Raw genomic sequence first — 16,050 nt, 5'->3', positions numbered from 1 at the left:
ATAGAACACTGTTTTCACACTTGGTCTGTGTTTTGCATTCAGTACTGAAATAAAAGTAACTTTTATTACATCTGAATCTAACATTTTCTCAGCAATTGATCTGGGCCTTGTTTACTAGAGCTGGTGGTTTATGCTTGTCAGAGCACTATTAGTTGAATCATATTGTATACTTATGTAATCTACATTAGCTAGTACTATTTAGGACTATATTTTAATTGCTCCTCTTATCTGTGTTTTTAAGACAATTAAAATGGTGTAATTCACCTCTCTTTTTTTATTTAGGTAATGCTGATATTCTCCCTTTTGTTTCCTGAGTAGCCTAGAACTGTGCTACTCACTGATGTGCATGTTCAAATAAATTACTAATGTGTATTTTTTTGCTATATGTGGAGAAATCATGGGGAACTCGGGACGAGATGTGCTTTTTGTTGGTTGAATTTGTCCCTCCTTGCCTAAGAATTACTACAGGGGTCATCCTTTTATAAGGACAAACTGCTTTTGAACAGTGTCTTCAATGTATCAAGCACAAATAACTCTTTCTTCAACACGAATCATAAGTCTCTTTTTACCAGCTTAAAATAATAAACGAGTCTATTAGACGATGTAATGAAAATCCTGTCTCCAATCATTGGTGGATTCCTTTATGTCCCTTATACATTCCTTATTACCTTACACAATTTCATGAGAAGAGTTTTGTGTAAATATCTGCAGTTGCCCAATCAGAATATGAATAAAAATTAATATTGCTTGCTTCCTCTCATTCCCTTGTGCAATGACTTCATTGCAGTTTATTATTATATAGTAAGAAGATCATGTCTTTAAGAATCAGACTGTTGAACATTTTTAGTGAAAACCATTTTTGTTGTTTATTCTTGAAACTACTACTAATGAGAATTGTCCATGAGAAAGAAAATATTTTGTCATTACACCCTGAGAGATTTTCCCAACATTTGATATAATACAGCAACCTGGAGCATTTTTGCATTGAGGACATTGGATGATGCAAGCATGGAAAAATTGATAAATCTGGTTGTCTAATTCAGTTGTTGAACATTGACACTCAGCTATCATTTCTACTTGCACTTGAAGAAAACTAAGCACTCTCTACACTATCTCCATCTTAAGCTCTACAAACTCTTAAACAAAATCAAACATGTTTCAAAAACTGGTAATAAAAGTCACATGTCAGATGAAGTGCTATGACATTTATGATGCAATATTCAGGTTAAGCTGTACAAAGGGTCAGATTATCACTCCCTGAACTCCAGAAGTTGGAGATCAAAGTAGAAAAACACTCTACAACAGAGCTCCATTCCCAACCCTGGAAGATTTGAAATAGAGGCCTACTCCTACCCATTCCTGATATAAATGCTAATGAATAACTTGGTGATCAAAGATGCAAGATATGGATGAAGAAGAGAAAATAAGCAACATGTAACAATTTTGTTAATTTCACCCAGTGAAAATATATACTACAGAGCAGTGAGGGCTGTGCTTGAAATTATCAACTAATCACTTAAAATACTAGTTTTACAAGTGGTACAAAAATACACTATCCTAACTCTTTTCCTCCAAAATTATAAAGCCATTCTTTAAAAATATATCAGTTCTATTGCTACATAAAAATTATGTTTTAATATTTTTGGTAATCATCTAACAATTTTTTGTTAAAGCACTTATCTCTTCTTTTTACACTTTATCATTAGCTACAATGAAAACTGAGTATCAATTTTGAAGAAATTATTGGAAGGAAAACACATGGATCAAATTGGGGATCAAATTCCCACAAGCAAAAATTACAACTACCAATATTAACAAATAATAAAAGACAATGTTTGGTACCTAGCAAATTTCCAAGCTGCCCTAAAGGGAACCTGTTGGCCTTGTGTCGATGTTCCCACAGTGTCCACTGCCTAGCTGCCCTCACTAGTCTAATGTGTTTCAGCCCAGCTTGAAGAATCTGGGCAGGAGAATAAAATATTTTAATAAGACTACTTCTGTGGATCTCATTAGAGTCAAGTGCTGCAAGGGTTTTTTTTTTTTTTTCCTCCAAGTTCAGTGATTAGATGTAATTAAATCTGTAATTAAACAATAAAAGACCTCTTCTGATTGACCTTGAGGTTCAAATAAATATAATTAATTGATCCAGTTTAATTATTTAATTGGGAGTATTGCAAAGTTTAATAAGTAGCAATAAGTAAAGCTAGTCAAGTATTTTTGTAAGTGGGTAACAATAAAAGGGATTCCTTAGGTACAGAAAAGTAGTAGGGATTCTTGAATTTGACAATTTGGCAAAATAAAAAGTGTTGTCTATGGTAAGTCTTCATGATTAGCAAATAAAACTCCATTAGACATGACCTGCACTTGTATTTTGTTACTTCAAATGTCCCCCTTTTCTACTACTAAAGATTATTTTTGTTTCCCTTTTAAAATTCAGTCTGAAATTAGATATATTTATAGATTTTGCATATAACCAAAGTAACTACGGTATGCTTTCTGACATGTGGTTAATCATAGCTCTTTCTTGAAGATGATAAGAGGAAGAAATAGGCACATTTGTTTTCAGTAATGTTGGTTCTTGTTTAGCAAAGGGCAAACACGCCATTCAAGTCTCCATTTCTTCACACAATCAAAACTAAATAAAATGAATGATTAGGCCAAATACTCTAGAGAAAAAAAGTGGAGAAAATTAAGCTACATATGCAGAATTAGTATTTTGTATAAATCCTATGCTTTTAAAAGTATTTCAGAATTACAGAATTGAGGCAAACAACTCAAGAACACATCTCAAATGTGAAATTTGAAGACGCTTATTATAACAATACCAAAGACTCCAGAGCAAATTGCAACAGAATGTTTTAAGTTTAACCTGATAGTCCTCTGTCAATATGCTAGAGATATGCACTGTTTACATTAAATATCAGACTGAGTATGAGGCCAGAATGTACTCTTCACAGATGAAAGAAACACCTTCCTTCCGTTCTGACATTTGAAGGAGTGTTTTCAGGATCTGCTGGGCTGGCCAGGACTTATTGTAATTCCATGTTTTCACTTAGATCCTTACTGGTTGCACACTGAGCTCCGCATGCATTCACCAGAACTCAGCTTAACAGAAACAATGGGAGTCTGATGCTACAAACAGACGTGCTTAGCTTTACCTGAGAAATGAACATGAGTTCATGCATGAGTTACTGCTGCTATTTCAGTAACTTCTCCTATAATAAAGGAATACCTGTTAAGTTAGGTTTGGTGTGGAGCCAGCAGAACAAGTTGCAATGAATTCTCTTCTGATTTCTGACAAAATAAAACCAATAAACACCAAACAATATTATCCTTCAAATTTTTGTACAGGAGCAAATAATACTGTACATAAAAGACAGATGAACTTTAGGAATTCTTGAAAAGTCATGTAGGAGAAAAAGCATGATAGGAGAGGCACTGAAAAGCTATGTGCAATTTTGACCAGAAAAAAAGTTTGTGGTGGAAATGAAAGAATCAAGGTCTGGCAATCGTGTCTGGATGTAAATTCAGTGCTCTTTATTTCTGAATCAGAGCAATAGAATATACTTCTACACTGCAAACTTTTACTGTCCCATTTCACATTCCCTTACACTCTTCTAAATAGAGGCAATCCTCCTCTTCAATACATGATAATTATTTCCTTCAAGCCTTCACTAAGGTAAGGAGCCAGAGTTAATTCTCTTCTCTGTGCTTTGCTTACACTGCTGTTGTTGTGATTATCCTTCCATGTTCTGTTAGATTATTTGTGTGTTTCTCTCTTCCTCCAGATCAAATGCTCTCAGAGGGCAGAAGCCAAATGCAATTCTTTGTTTTTATGTCCTTGGGGACTGAGCAGTTTCTGGCACTCAGTAGACACTCTATAAATATTTTAAAATCCTTGAAGTGTAAATTAATTCAAATTGTTTTTTTAAAGGTAGTGACAATCAGGTGCTCTGAAGGATGTATAGGGTGCAGAGAAGGTGGTAGTGAAATGGGTGTTGAGGGAGAAAACTAATTTCAGAGCAATAGACGGGATCCTTCTATGATAGGCAGGGGCAACAGGGATGCCCCAAGGGACTCAGCAAGGAGATGTGGAAAGTGGAAGAAGCTGATTAGTAAACAAGACCAGGATGTAGCAAATAGCAGTATCTTTCATTTGTTGAAAAGGAATGGGAGGTTTCACTGGTTGTAAATATCTGTGTAAGATTAAAGAATTTGAAAGCAAGAGGAGGAAATTGGACTTGGTGAGAGAAGCATTGCAAGGTTATTTACTGATATCTCATTTGATGAGGCAAAGACATGGGGAGAATGATGTTCAATGAACAGAAATAGGCAGCAGTATGTGAAATGTGATTTTGACTCTTTAAAAATGAGATCTAGACAAGGAAAGTATTTTTTTTTTCTTCTTCTTTCCTGATGAAAAAAAAATGCTCTCATTCCAGTTCTTAAGTTCAAGGCATGTTAGAAATTCAATAGTTAAGTAAAAATATGATACAGTAGAATTTTGTAGGCCAGCCTCTAAGTCTATTTACCATTTATATCATGACAAAGCAACATCAACTGCTGAGTGATTGCAGAAGGTTTGAATGAATGAACACCAGACCCATGTAGGATTCATACCTATGCTACATATGCACACAGTGAAATGGTATCTGGAAAAGAGGTAAAAATGGTACCTATCTTAAGGCTTGTTAAATTGTAAATTAATATTCAGGATATATTTATCAAAATATTAAGTGCTCAGAAAGATGTTAGATTTCATTATTTTTTAAGAAATATTTTCATATGCATTTCTTCCTATTGATTTTATAAACAGTTGTAAACATACATAAGAATTCTGAACAAATAATTCACCTACATATGAAGTTTAAAATATAAATTATATGTTTTGGGATTTGAGGGGCTAGGGATTTGGCTGAGTATAGAGTAGAATGCTTTCTTGAACATGTGAAGCCCTGGGTTAGATACCAGCATAACCACATACATACACACACACACACACACACACACACACACACACAGTTTTTGCCCCAAACCTCAGTCTTATCTTTTGCTCAATTTTTTGTTTATTTATCATTATCTCTCTGATATCAAAAGAACCAAAGAATCAAACTTTATTCATCTAGCCATAAGCAACTACAAAGTGCCTTCCTCAGTTTTTAGTTCTTCCTTATCTCTGAAATCTTCCACCATCCTGGAAGCCACTGCCCTAGTTAAATTTTCAATGTCTCTCATTTAGACTGATACAACATCCTCCAATCCTGTTTCTCTACCTCTAACTGTTGTTATGTATGACTTTCTGAGTGATTTCTTCAACACACATACAGTCAAACCACTCCCAGCTTAGGGGACTACAATGGCTCCTCACTGACCAGAAAATCTCCCCCAATTATGTAACAGAGCCTCTACAATTGAGACCCTGCCTACATGTGATATTCACCCATTCTTCCCTTTTTTCCATTCTCTTGCTAGACTGAACTATATTCACATCCTCCAGTATACAAAGTCCTTTCATATTCCCTTGCATTATAAATTCTCTTAGGGGAGTAAAGAAATTTATCTTATTCCATGCCCCCTACAATCTATGAAGTTCAACTCAATGAAAAAAAGCTAGGGATGGCTATTTTTATATTTCAAAACAGGACCATGTGATTGTATTTAAAATGATTCTTATATTAGTAATATTTTACTGAACAGAAAAGCTTAATTTGAGAGAAAATACAAATTTCTCTTCAATCTATAATTGATTCTGCAATATAATTTTCTTCTCTTTCTAAAAACCTCCATTAATGATTTGAAGAGACTCCTGGAAGCCATAAGGCAAAAATATTGTTTTGTTAGCATTGTATGAAATTGTATGTATTGGTTAATAAGCTTATTTATATTTTCTTTCATTTAAATATATGTTTTAAATTTCATCTTTCACTGCTATTTGTTAAAGCAGTATTTAAGAAATTTCTGCACATTATTCTGCCATCTTGTTAGGAAATTGTCTAACTTTCTATTTTATCACATGCAAGTTTATACTATTTTATCTGTCAATTATTTGCCTGCATAGATTGGACAATACTCATATTTGTGTTCTAAAGCCTGGTAAATAGCAACTTATACCTAATGGGAGCGTGTTGAGTGATTGAAAGTCACAGGATAATCTAAGCAGTGACTCTCATACTCAGGCAGTAGACATTAATTTAGTGTGTAAGGATTATTCTCCAGAAATGAGCCTTTTAATCACCCATCCCACTAAAGTATATATATCATTTCCATTGCCACAGAAGATGCCCATATGCTGCACTATGCCATTCTACAATTATACCTGATCTTCAAAGACCTAAGAGAAGCTCATTTGAAGCTCCAGACCACAATATATCAATGATCAACACATAATCTAAATGACCTCAGCAATCAATGTTCACAAGATAATTTTTGATTGGGTAAAAATATTGTAATCATATTCAATTAAACTTTATGATTGTGAAAAGATATATCACTTCATCATTATAAAACATCATTCTTACTATTAAAAATATGATTATTTCCATAACATTTTTATATTTCTTTCTATTTTTTTCAAATAATCACACTAAATATGTACTCTCTTAACATCATAGCTATTTCTCTCTTTTAGCAAGATACTTAACAACAAGACATCATCACACCCAATATTTACCCTGTTTCCTTGAGTTTAACATTCTTAAAATACACACCTATATGCTTTTTTCTTTTCTTTCTTTTACTTATTTACTTATACACATTATGTTAACTAGGCTAAATATATGCTGCTATAATTCTCGGTCTATCTCTGTTCTCGGATCCCAAACCAGCAGCATACCCTGCTATCTGCCACAGTAGTGTTTGGGGGAAGAAAACCAGGTTTACAATTACTGGATTTACCCAGTCAGTATGCTAACGTAAACAAAATCTGCTTCTAGAGACATTCATTTAATTATGATTTTGCCATCATCCAGGAATAAATATATCACACATTTCTCATTTTTTATGTAAATATTGAACTTCCTCTTAAAATAACTTCCTCTTAAAGATTCTCTTTACGTGAGTTATGACCAGAGAGTTATTATATGAAAATTTCATTTCCATATACTCATCCAGAATTGTGTATAGTCTAAATCAACAGGGTTGCAGATAGTACATGTATAATCAAAAATTTTTACTGTTAGTAATTATGTAACTGTCTTTGATGCTACATAATATATTTTAAGTACAACAAATGCAATATAATCTTTCACTTGATAGTATCTCAGTTTTGACCATGAAGCTTTAACTATGATCATGATCATGTATGAATTCACATAACTTTGCTATCAAAAAACAATCTTCACATAGAGAGCATAAGAACCACCCAGAAAAAAAGAAGACATTAAAAAGTCTCAGAAGTACACCTCATCTCTCCGGATTCCAACATTTAATGATTCCTTGACATTTGCAGACCAATTTAACTCCAGGCAACTCAACTTCCTTGTCCATCAGATTAGAGCTACCTGTCCTTGCTTTTTTTTCTCTCTCTACAGTAACTTTATAAAGAATATGTAAAATTAAACAGATGAGCTTTAAATAATATGAATCAAATTTAAAATATCATGATGATTTTATCTCTTTGAAAAGATCTTATCTTTTCTTGACAACTGACTCTATGTTTCAGTTTATTCTCATCCATTCCAATCCAAGTATACAGGAAAAAATACTGATGCTTCCTTATTTATTATTTTGCTGTATTTATTGATGTTTAGGTTGACATTTCCTAACTTTGTTATGGCTTTTTAAGCTTCTTGGTGTGGGTACTATATGGTTCAAGAATTGCTCTGTACACTCTGCTTTGCTTTCACTTCAGTGGCTTCTAGTCAAACATAGGATCAAGTTCAAGATTTTTGTTTTTAGCTACTAATGCTTCCAGTGATCTTGCAGCATGTAACTCTCAAGGTCTCTTAATCCCATAAACTCTAAATCATGTCCTCCTCTACTTCCCAAACTACATACCATTTATCTGCTAGTACAACCCACCTGGAGTTTCTTGGCCATCATGAATTCTGTGTGTTGGCCCCTAGGTTACAGGAGGTGGGTGTTATTTAGCACTTGTGGAAGCTGCCTGAATTTAACAACTGTAACTTCTGCATGAATAAATTATGTTTGCTTGTTCAGTAGTGCTCCAGGGTATAGTAAATTTTGATTTCTCTATTTTAATCTTGTTTATACGCATATCTAATTATACTTGTTTGTTTAGCACCGTGTGGAGAGTGTTAGGTAAGGTTATTATCGATGGTTTGCTCATCTTGAAATGTCAGCCATTGGACTAGAGCAGAACATTTAAAGTTGAAACAACATGACTGAGGTTGGGTCAATATTGCTTTTAGGCTCTGTATAATTTTAGAGATTTATAAGTTCGCTGTAAATATTCACATCTGACTCAAGATAGCAGCTTTTTCTGACCCTTCTCACCAGGTTTTAGATTATTCTTTGGGTTTTCAAGTGGCTCACTCCATTTTTTAAAAAATAGAGCTCACCACCAGTTTTTTAGTCTTAATGTAATGCAGGAAGGTGGAAATGTGTATACATATGTATAAATAATGATGCTTTAAAACTGCTTAAAAATTTCTGTGCCAGGAAAAAAACTTATAAATGCTATTAAAATTAATGAACCATATTTGAAAACATTATTGAAATAAACTCTGACTTACCTGGTAGTTTTTCCATCTTTGATTATAAATTATAATGGCTACCATGTATAGATCCAGAAAATTCTTACAATACATGGTATAGTTTGTTGTGTCTTGATATTCATTTTGCTGTTTTGTACAATTTCAGGCTATGTGCCAGAAATTCTGATTTCCAATTGTCACTTTTGGTTAACAAGTTAGCAGCCTTTCTTTTCAATTTTATTTCACAAAATCTGATGGAGAAAGGTGAGGGTAGTCCTTGTGTTCATTTCAAAAGTAGGTGTGTGTATGAAATTGCTACCTTAATGGAACCCAAGATATGACAATTAAGTACTTACAAATATTTGAGCTTGGCTGGAAGAAAAAGTTAATAATGGTTGTGAAGAGGGAAGAAAACATTTCTGTCTCTGAATTAAAATTGTATTTTTACCAATTTACCAGTAGTGGGACCTTGGACTGCTTACATAATGGCATTGTGTCTCTTACTTTCTTTATAAAATGGGAATGACAAATCCTACCTGTTTCATAAGGTTACTGTTAGAATTAAATACCATATTTCACTACATATTTCTTTCATATTTCTTGCCATTTTTTTTTTCAAAATAGTAGGGTGTGACCACTATGTTAAGCTTTAAAAACAAGTTGAGACAGTATTACATAAAAATCATTTATTACTAACCTATCCTTGGTGCAAAATTAAGATGCATGGAATATATGTAAATATATGTTAAAATTGAATAGTCCAAATTCCCTTACATGATTTCTTTGTGACTGTTTTGCAAACAGTTTTCTAGTCTGAAAAAAAGTTAACACATTTGTAGTTATTGATTTGTGCATTAAAATCAAAATATTTCTCTTGAGAAAATTTACAACAGTGTTGCAAAGTATGAACTTAAAAAAGTTAATATTCTGTTCCTGAAGATTCTGCATTGCTATCTGACACCCCTCCCTGAAGCGACTCTTAAAAGATAAGTTTACTGTTGGTAAGTTGATACTGCATTGCTGTCAACCAACCCTGTGAGGTGGCTTTCAGAAATGTCCTCTAAATGGGCATGAGCTGATAATTCAGGTTCTGGGCTCACAGAGCTGGAGAACACAAATGCGCATGCATATGCCCCTGGAGAGTATGTTGGAGCAAAGAAAGGAATAGTCTTATATCATGTGAAGATCACACAATGGAAGGTTATAAACCAGTTTTCGGATTGAAAACATAAGATTCGACTATTATGCGGTGGCAATGATTATGTGGCAAAATAACATAAATTAACAAAAACAAAACTCTTCTTAGAAGAGTACCACTGGCTACTGCTACTTTTTAATCATTAAGCTTTGTAACTAAAGACTCCTCAATATTTTTAAGTTAAAGGGGAGGAATCTGAGGATGATATGGCTCGTTTTCAGCATCCAAAAAGAGTCACTAATAGCAACTTAAAAAGGAAGCGTTTTTCTAGGCCTCGGAGCACTGTGAGTATGGAAGAACAAAAGATAGCAAATGTAAAGAACACAGAAACCAGCTTTAAGAGAACTGCAGATTTCCAGAGCTCAGCACAGGTTCCAGAGAGAGGAGAGGAAAACCTGCTTAGTCAGTGCCTTAGGGCAGAGATGTAAACTGGGTTTCTTAATAATTTCCTTCTAATCAGATGCAGATAAGATAGCTGCACAGATAATGCAGTGATATACACTTTGTTTATGGTGAAGAAGTGGTCACTCACTAAAAATGACCTTGACGAAACCACTCTTAAGTTTTTGAACCTATTTTGTCACCTGTCAAATGGGGCTGAAAGCAGTGCTTCAAAGGAGTTTCAGGAAAAAGAGAGACCCTGGCATACTTCTGATAATATAACAAAATATTTACTTTTCTCTTATTGACTGAAATAAATACTTGATAGGTGGACATGTAAGGTATGCTTTTTTCTTTGTTTACCAGGGTTTGTCCCCAGTGATAGAAATACTGGCAGCCAAGGCAGGCACAGTAATGACCACATCTCTATAGTATACAAGAAACCCCAGCTGGTCTATTTATCCCAAGGACACTGAAAGTAAATTATTTTTCACTCTATGTACTTTCCCAGTGTCACCTTGCCAGTAAGGCACAGGATATAATTAGGATGCCAAATTTTCAAAGATGTAACAAAAATTGTAGGATCACTCAGAATTAACAGTGTGTTCTAAAACTCAGCTGACATCACAAATGTACAGAATTGAAGTAATTAAAAAAAAAGTCAAAGCAAAAGAGATAAAAACCACTTAGTGGCTGAAGCAAAGATGAAATTAATAGAAGAATCAAAATGAGCTAAGAGTTGATGAGATGAGCACACTCAGGAGAATTGAGCTAACTGATTGGAGTTTTCCTGAACATAGATGATAACTGGTATTTGAAATCATAAGGCTACAAGTAGTATGGACGATACAGTAATATAACTGTTTCTCAAAACTCAGTGAAATTTAATACAGGAGAAATATATCTAACAAAAATACCTAATTATTATTTTTATAACTTAATTTTCACTTTTGCCCAAATGCCCCTTCTTTTTGCTACTTGGACCTATATTGAAAGTTAATTTTCAAGAAAGTACACCTATACTCTGTCTTTCTAAAACAGCATCAGTTTACAAAACCTATTTCTTTCCTATTTTCTAAATAGCTCTAGGCAGAATCATGAAAATTATAGAAAAACACAATCCTGTTCTACTGTATGTAGATGTGCATTTCATATTGTATTACCCACTGGAAAGCTCATATCTTGACTTCTTAAAAAGTCAATCATAAAATCAACTTGGATAACTAGGAAGAGAGCTTCGGCAAAGCAATAAAAAGCAAGTGAAGCAGGTATCTACACCTGCTTCTTGTGAGAGTGTTTTAAAATGGGAGCATGAACATCTTGTTGGACTGTGTGCAGTCATTGAGCTTACAATTCTAGTCAGGCTAATGTCATGCTGGGCTAAATCCACATTTGAAATATTGTGAATAGCTTGAAAGTTGTCTTTTAAATCCCAGCACTGGGACTCCTCTGCTTTTACTAAGGAATTTGAAATCAAATATCGTCATGATTTCCACGTTGTAGAATTCCAGTGGTGCATTCCTACTTTATTTGGCAGTTTTGCCTGATTTGTGAAACTTTTGGTAGTGAATGCTTTTTAATTTAAGAGAATAGTAGTTGAGACCTGCTTAAAATAATTTATTTTTTTTAAATTTTAATGGCTGGAGGTGTAGCTCAGAAACAGAGTGCCTGCTTACCACATGCAAGGCCCTGGCTTTGATCCCTAGTACCACAAACATTAAGCAAGATCAACATCATTTAGTGTCTTAACTATTTCTCTGGGAAAATCCATTCTGATTCACTTGTAGGGATAATAAGGATGAACATATAAAGTTCAGTTTATTTTGTTTTTCAATTAAATAAAAACTATATAAGTAAATAACATAGTGTTAAGTAACAAGATTATCTTGAGAGAAGTACATTTTCCATTTTTGCCTCACATGGCTTTAATGGCAAAATGTAAAAGTGTTTTTGGTGTTTGTTTGCTTTCCAGTCCTGGGGATCAAGTCCAAAGCCTTGCTCATGCTAGGAAAATGCTCTACCACTGACCTATACCCACAGAAGAAGCATTTCTAAATTGCTTATAATACTTTAAACATAAATATAAGTACAATTGGTCAAAACTCCTATGAAAACTACCACTTTCTCACACAATCATCAGATTGAAAAATATGTGTCAAAAAACTTGACAAACTCTGGAATGTAAAACAAGAAATTATTTCTTTCAAGGAAGTCTAAATAGAAGAATAGCTTTCTTGTTTATATTTCAAAGCAAAGTTCCCATGGTTTATTAAGTTTCATTAAATATTTTACATGAGTATCAGTAAGGTCTAATTATGTTGGGAGTGAATTTAACCCACTCACTGTAATTCTCTTTCTAATCCCATAACTACTAGAACCCATACCCTCTTGATTAACTCTGTTCATGCTGCACAAAAAGTTTAACATCTTGCTGAACAGTGGCATCTTATTTTTGTTTTTGCTACTTCCTACTTTACTTGAACATTATGCTTCAAAAGCCAAACTTCATGGAAAGAAGTCAACCCTAAAGTGTTTCACCTAAATATTCACATTAGTGGAAAAATCCTAAGTTAGTAAATTGAGACCTAGTTCCAGGATTGAGGTTACCAAGCTAATACATGCGCAATGATTCCCAAATTTGGCACACATTGTAATCAACTGGGAGGGAGGTCTTTTAAAAATACTAATGTCTTGCTCCCTCCACAAGCATTTTGATATCATTGGTCTGGGATACAACCTGCACATTGGGATTTTTTTTTTATCCAGATAACTTTATTATGTAGCAAAGTTTGGAAATTGCTAACTTTGATTACAGATTTACAGGCTATGGAAAGGCCTAAACAACATTCTTCTGATTCTCCCCTCACAAAAAGGAAATTTTATAAATGACAATCAATTACACATCTCCTTTCTACCCCCACCCCTCATAATCTCTGGAAAAATGAAACAGTTGCCTGTGTACCTCATGATTTTTCATAAAATTTGAGACATATCTACATGGAGGATTGTTCCGGAAAAGGATATTCATCTTAATTATGTTAATCCTCCTTAGCCAAGAAATGGGAAGTTGAGATCATCCTTCTGGATCAACAGAGATATGTTTATCTTTGCCATAAAATTATTTTTGGGGAATCTGAATACATCCTTTGGGTTTGTAAAAATACACGAAATAACAGTATATTTCCCTGTGGGTTACTCTATACCATGTAAAAGACTAGAGGCAAAGACTCTCCATTTTTCCAAATGTTATTATTTCAGAATTCTAAGTGATTCTGTGTAAGTGCACCAATTCAACTCTAGGACAGACATCATGTGTCAGCCTCCTCATGGAAAATATTGTAGACTGTATCTCTTCAGCAAGATTTTCAAATAAATGGTCATTTTCAGACATATAATAATAGTACTTGTAACATTTTTATAAGACAGAACACAGAAAACACTTAAAAAGTGTGATTTATTTATACTGGATACTTTTGAGGTAAATGTTTTTAAGTACATTTTACATGGGCTAGAAATGAGACAAAACATTTAGCTATTTCCAGAGATTTCATAGTACTGAAAATGATTTCTAATATCTAAGACTTTAAGTATTCTTCTTTAGAATATATATTTAATAATGCAAATTTAAATTACTGATTATATCAAGAGTTCTACATTATATGTTTTCCTTCTTTCTTCAATGAGAATTAATTAAGATATGCTTTAAAATATATTTGAATATGTAATAACAAATTGTAATAATGTTGTGTGGTTAATAATACAGTTAGTGATAAACACACATTTATAGCATATTTGCAGAAATGTTAAACATGGCAAGTAAATTATTTCAATTATATCTTGTAAAAGCCAGTTAGTTGAAGATTTTTGTTATTCCAGTTTCTAGATTTGGAAATGGGTTTGGAGTGGTTAAAACATTTGCCCAGCTTAGTGAAAAAACTGCAAAAAAACATAATTCAAATCAGAGCAAATTATTTTCACAATCTGTGCTTGATATAATATAATGAAATTAACACTAGACCTCAGCCAAGTGTGTGACATCTAAACATTCTGAAGAAAACATGAATGCATAATTGTACTTTATTGTTAATTGGTGTCACTCACATGTAGTCTTTGTTTTGGTATAATTTGAATTGACAATTAACAAAGTCCAGAAATTTTTTCAGAACAAATCCACACATATTCCAAAGATGAAAGACTGTATCTGAACTAACCATTTGTGCATAATTTATTGAGGTTTTCTGTTCTTAAAAATATATGCATTTTACCTATGTTTACAGCACCACAATTCAAAATCGCCAAATTATGGAAACAACCTAGGTGTCTATCATCAGATGAATGGGTAAAGAAAATGTGGTATATGTACACAGTGGTGTTTTACTCAGCCATAAAGAAGAACAAAATTATTGTATTTGAAGTAAAATGGATACAGCTGGAGAATGTTGTGTGAAATCATATTAGACAGACTCAGAAAAACAAAATTTTTCTCTCATATGCAGAAGTTAGAAAAATAGGAATGAAAAAGGACCTAATGAAAGCAGAAGTGAGACCAGTATAGAACAAGGAGTAGGGAAGGGCAGAGAGAGGGACAGGGGAATGAAACAAACTAATTTATGCTATGTGCATGTATGAATATATCACAGTGAATTGCAATATTATGTTTTAGAATGGGTCGATGAACAATTTTAAATGTATGAATTTATACATGTTAGAAAGTGGAATTTTTTTAGCTTGTTGAGTACCATTTTCATGCCTCCTTTTTCCTTCTGTTGTCTGACAATCACAGTAGTTTCAAGGGCCAAGCTTTTTAGTCCACAAAACTCAAATGGCATAACCCATAACTGTTTCTTTTCAAGGATTATCAAAACATACAGGAAACAACAGTAAGATTTTTCTGTTACCATCACATAGTGATACATGGCATCATGTTCTAAGCCAATGCCTAAAACTTAACAGTTCCTCTTCTAAATTTTGCCATTTTATCATTGTGAACAGAAATTGGCATGTTTTTTAGATGAATTGTCTAACTAGCAAATTGTCTATAAATCCTAAGAAGTGTTAATCCTTAAAAACGAATGCTCCTTGTTTTCAGTAGATTAAAACATAATGTAAGTGTAAATAAAACACACATAGAATTATAAAAATAAGAACTGTCCCAATTCAAAGAAGTTACTGGGATAGTGGTTTCATCCTGGGATAAATGAATACTAAAACACAATGACTCTGAAATTCCTCTTTCCATTCCCACAAACCTGACCAAAAGAACAATGAGAGTCTGCACCAAAATATATAGGTAAATATTATCTTGAAGTTCACTGGCTTTCTCTCCTGTATTTTGGGAATTAGGGCAAGTTTGCCATCTGGAGAGAGCTCCTTCTTGCATGCACACCAGATTCCTTGGGATGAAGTCATACAATGGGACAAAGCAAACTAAGCTAAGGATCTCACCGAGTCTGAAACTTAGTGACATAACCTATAAAATGCCCCTCCCTTTGTTAATTTACGTGGAACAGAGCACTGGGGAGAAGGAAGTGTTTCTCCAGCTAGACACCACTGCACAAAGCCCCATGGGAAATGGAGGTGGTATTTTTTTGGTGAAGCAGCAGAGGCATCCTGGGAAACAGAGGTGTACCTGTTCAACCCATCGCCCCTGGACTTTTTGGTGAGGTACTTGTCTAGTCTGCCATCACTGGATCTCCACCGTTAGCACTTTTCAGTAAATCTTATATTTCATCCCACACATGTTAGGAATATACAGGACATAGTGTGTAGTTTTTTTTTGTTGTTGTTGTTTGTTTTGTTTTGTTTTTTTTTAAGAGA

The sequence above is a fragment of the Spermophilus citellus genome, assembly GCF_964194105.1.
Source record: "Spermophilus citellus genome assembly, chromosome: 5".
Classification (NCBI taxonomy): domain Eukaryota; kingdom Metazoa; phylum Chordata; class Mammalia; order Rodentia; family Sciuridae; genus Spermophilus; species Spermophilus citellus.
The sequence above is the reverse complement of the archived record's forward strand: the minus strand, read 5'-3'. Positions refer to the sequence as shown.